The following is a 4,376-nucleotide window of genomic DNA, read 5'->3' as shown; positions in this document are numbered from 1 at the left end:
AGTCTGTGGGAAGATGCAGTCCAAACGTGAGAGGCTGTTCAGTGGTTCATGGGATCGCCAGTGGAAACGTTTCTGAGGGTGAGGGTATGTGTGTGGGTGTGGGGACCCAGTTAGCCGATGTTTATCTGTTTTTTTATAGCTAGATATGGCAGTTAATAGTCAATTGCAGCATTGCTGAACACATTAGCTGGGTATTATTTTGAGAGGATGAAGGAAGGGAGACAGGGTTTGGTGAGATCGTTTATGGGAGTATCTGTGTATATTTGCTGGTACGTAACGCAGACTGGTAAGTGCCACCCAGACTTACACAGCCTATATTCTTCACTTCGCTGGACAAAGAAAAAGCCCACTTGGTTCTCTCGGGAACAGCAGCCATATGTGAAAGAACAGCCATCATTAAGAATATTTCTTTCTGTCTTCCAAAAGGGGGCAATGGTTATAAAACATGTGTGGGAGAATAGTAGAGACAGGGGGCCTGGCCTATCCTAACCCTGGTTACCAGAAGAATTCTTTTGTTGCCTAATTCATTGCCTAACTTTTGACTGTTCTATGGCCAAATCTGGATTCTTACCTCCCCAACTTCTTGAATGCAGGGTCTATGTCTTGTTTATCATTTGACACCCATAGAGCCTGGCACAAATTATTAGGACAATGACAAAGACGATGGTGATGGTGATGTCTGGATTTACCCTCAGGACTGATTTGAATCAATATTTAGAAAGTTGCTTCAGAATGTTTTCGACTATCCTTTACGTTTGTTTATCATCTGTCTTCTGGAATGTGATTTCCATGACCTCAGTGTCCTTGCCCACCTTGCCCTTTCTTGTAACCCCAACAGCGAGCACAGCGTCTGGCACATAGTAGGTGCTCAGCAGCTATGTGCTGTTTGCCAGTTTCTAAATTCCTTTCAAGGATGTGGAACCCAACAGACGAAAGTTCTGGAATCAGCAGTCTCATCTTGGTCCACACAGGTTTCTTTTGCTCTTGTGTAATGTGTTGGCTTCAAGCAATTCCTCTTTATCCAGTGTATCATGGAGATGAACTGAAAGTGGCAAAAACCAGAGGGCAGTTTGACATCACTTAAGAACTCTGCGGAGATGTGGTTTCAGGTTGCTGAGTGGTACAATGAGGTTACCGAGAACGCAGGCATTTTCTGTGTTCCATTTCGTAGTCTCCAGTGTGGCAGTGTTGCCTCCTGTCTTGGCGGCAAGGTTGATGCAGCAGCTTGGTATAGCCCATCCTTATATGAAAAAAATCAAAGACAGGTAGGAGGCAAACGGGCTTTCTCATTAGTATCCCTCTTTGTTAGAAAAGTCTTACCAAAATCCATCAGCGGACTTCCAGTTCTGTCTCCTTGCTGAGAACCGGGTCAAATGGCCACCACACTGGCTAAATCCATCTTGGTCAGTCCAGGCCATGACAATTTTGCTTCACTCTAGCAGCTTTCTATGGCTGGGGCACTTGTTTTTTGGTTTTTGAGTTTTTTTGTTTTTTGTTTTTTTTTTATTAAAAAAGCTTACTTCGACTCTCAGCAAAATTAAAACTATTTCAACAACCCACAAATAAGGGAAGTATCTGGCCACAGTGTTTTTTTTTTTTTGTCTACAGGCTTAGATTATGAGTCTGTATCACCACTGATTTTCTGCATATCTGAGGAATAGCGTATAATCCAGCAGCCTCTTATCTTCTCCTATGTCAAATGGGATTGATGGCGCTGTTAGTTCCCAGAAACATTAAGTCTAATACTGCAACTAAGCATAAAAAGGTTGCCAAACAGTCTATAAGGGTTTAAGACTCATTTTCCTGCTCCTCCTCGTGTCTGTTATTTTTCAGTGGAATCCCATATTCCCACGTTTGCATCTGGGAGCTCCAGCTACTGCTTCGGATTTGTAAACTGGAAACAGATGGCTGAAACAGTAATTCTCACCTAGGTTTTATTTTCTCCTGATGAGCAAACTCCAAATTAACACGCAGATAGGCAATTTTGTTTTCCTTCTCTTCACTGTTCTAGACCTTTTCCTTGTGGTGGGCTTCAGGAACTCTTTTCTCCATTGCCACAGATCAAGAGAATCAGGATGAAGGATGTGGTGAAAAGAATAGCATCTGGGAGATGGTCAGTGCTCAATAAGTGTGTGTTGAATGACTTGGAAGAATGGTGGGAAAGAAAGAGTATGGACTCCTGAACCATGCAGGCTTGGTCCCACCTCTGCCACTTCCCATCGATGTGAGCCAAGGCAAGTTATACAACTTCTCTCAGACTCCGTTTTCTCATCTATAAAATAGGTTTGCCAGAAGGACTAGAGATAATATATGTAAAGCACTTAGCGTGATGCCTAGAGAATGGTATACGCTCAGTAAATGGTAGTTGCTGCTGATAGTTATAACAAGAAGCCCAATTGTCCTTAGTCATCTTTCTGGAGCCCACACATGGTGGACACAACATAGTGAACCTAAAGGCCAGTGCTACAGCAAACGGTTGTTTGGAAGAGCTGCAGAGAAGGCGGTGATATCCGGACAGTGGGCAGCCCTTCCTTTCCTGCTCAAAGCCAGAGATCACCGAAGTGCAGAAGGGAAAAGCCATTCCCTGGGGAACAGAAAACTCCCAAAGACATTTAAGAAAATTTATCATGAGGGATATAAACCTCCCCAGGGCCTAAATCTGACTTGGACAGAAGCAAATTAAGAAGAAGTATAGAAGCATGCTTGCTGAAAGTTCTACCCCCTTAGGTGTGAACTTGCAGAACAATGGAGAATCTCATCCCATCTGCAGATGGTATGCAAGTGCTGACTCCCAGCGTGCCCTTCCTGGGCCCAGCCTGGCTGGGAGGCCAACCAGCATGGGAAGTAGCAGAGGTCAGCAGTGACAGAGAACCTGGACGCAGACAAGGATGTCAGCTAACCAGGTTGGGGGTGTTTCCCTTGGCTGCTCCTGGCAGAGGGTTTCACACGTTCCCTGGTGAGGAGGGACTGGGAATTCTAACACAACTGTACTCTGTCGCTTGCTGTGAACTGGTAGTGGTTAGGTCATTCTTTCGGTGAACTGCAAGTATTTATTTCCAAGTGTGGATTCCATCATCTTACCTAATCCACCAGCTGTCCTTACGGATTCCTGAGTCAGTGGATGGCTAGGAGTCAGGATGCTGCAGCCCATACCCAGTGCCCACTGCAGATGGTGCCTGGGGAAGGCCGTTCCACCTGGTGTGCTCCATGTCGCCTTTGCTCTTCGACTTAAAAGTCATAGTCTCCTCTCATTCCATTTTGTTTCATCCAGAGTCTAATGAACGGGGAGATCACAAAGCATCGTTTTCCTTAGACACCCCGTTCGGGCTCTGGATCAGAGGAGGGGAAGGCCCTTGGTAATGGGGAGCATCAGCCATCTGTGGAGGAGGGAGGGGGGGCATCTGTCTTCACCCGCGAATGCCTCCAAATGCGTCTGCTCCGCTCCTCTCCCTCCGCAGGAGGACTCACTGCTGCCTGCAGAAGCTGCGGGGTGACATTCTCGAGAGGGGTGGAGCTTCACCCGAGAGGCTGATCTTCCATGAGTGACAGGAAGGTGTTGCAGGTGGGGGCCACCTCAGCCTGACTGTCATCCCCTAATACACAGGGTGAGGAAAGAGAGTCCCCACACCCATGAAATTTCAGGGATGGGTCCTGTGCTTTTAGAAGGCAGCGGGTGGGGACCTGGGTGAAGAAAAACAAATCCTTTGGTAAAAACTTGCCTGACTGGGTGTCAAACCCAGGCACAGTCCATGCTACCAATCACCACACAGCATGACCTTTGAGGCCACTTCTCAGGGTGACTCATTGGAGCCCCAAGGAGGAGAGGAAGAGCAGGTCCCACCTCCCCCCCAGGGGGACGCCCACCCAAGCTCCATCTATTTAAGATACTTGACTTCTGTGAGTGATTTTGCCTGGAAACAGAGAGGAAGAAGAAAGGGAAAAGGGGAGCTCACAAAAATACAAAGCTGGAAGACAAACCAAGAAACAACAAAAAATGCATGTTTGATAAGTGGAAAAAGGGTTGAACATACTTTGGGCTAAAACCATGGATCAGTTGAAGGGAGAGAAAAGTTTTAATTAGCAGCAACAGACCGTTTCCTTCCTGCCTGCTCCTCTTCACCTCAGAGGCAGCCGGGTGGACTCAGCGTGTGACTCCAGAAGCTCTCATCCCCTCTCCAAGCCCCAGCCCCTGTCTGCGTGAGGAGGGAGTTGAACTAGACGATCCCTCGGAGGTCCTTTCCATTTTAATCTTCTGCCCTCCAAGGGGAGAGAGTCAGGGCCCACTGGGTGGAGAGGAGGGACCCCCAGCAGCCATGGGAGAGGATGGCTCCCCCCACTCAGGGCTGAGAGAAATGAAAGGAAGCATCGGGTACAAT

Source organism: Ursus maritimus, unplaced genomic scaffold, assembly GCF_017311325.1.
Source record: "Ursus maritimus isolate PB19 unplaced genomic scaffold, ASM1731132v1 scaffold_8, whole genome shotgun sequence".
Classification (NCBI taxonomy): Eukaryota; Metazoa; Chordata; class Mammalia; order Carnivora; family Ursidae; genus Ursus; species Ursus maritimus.
The sequence above is the reverse complement of the archived record's forward strand: the minus strand, read 5'-3'. Positions refer to the sequence as shown.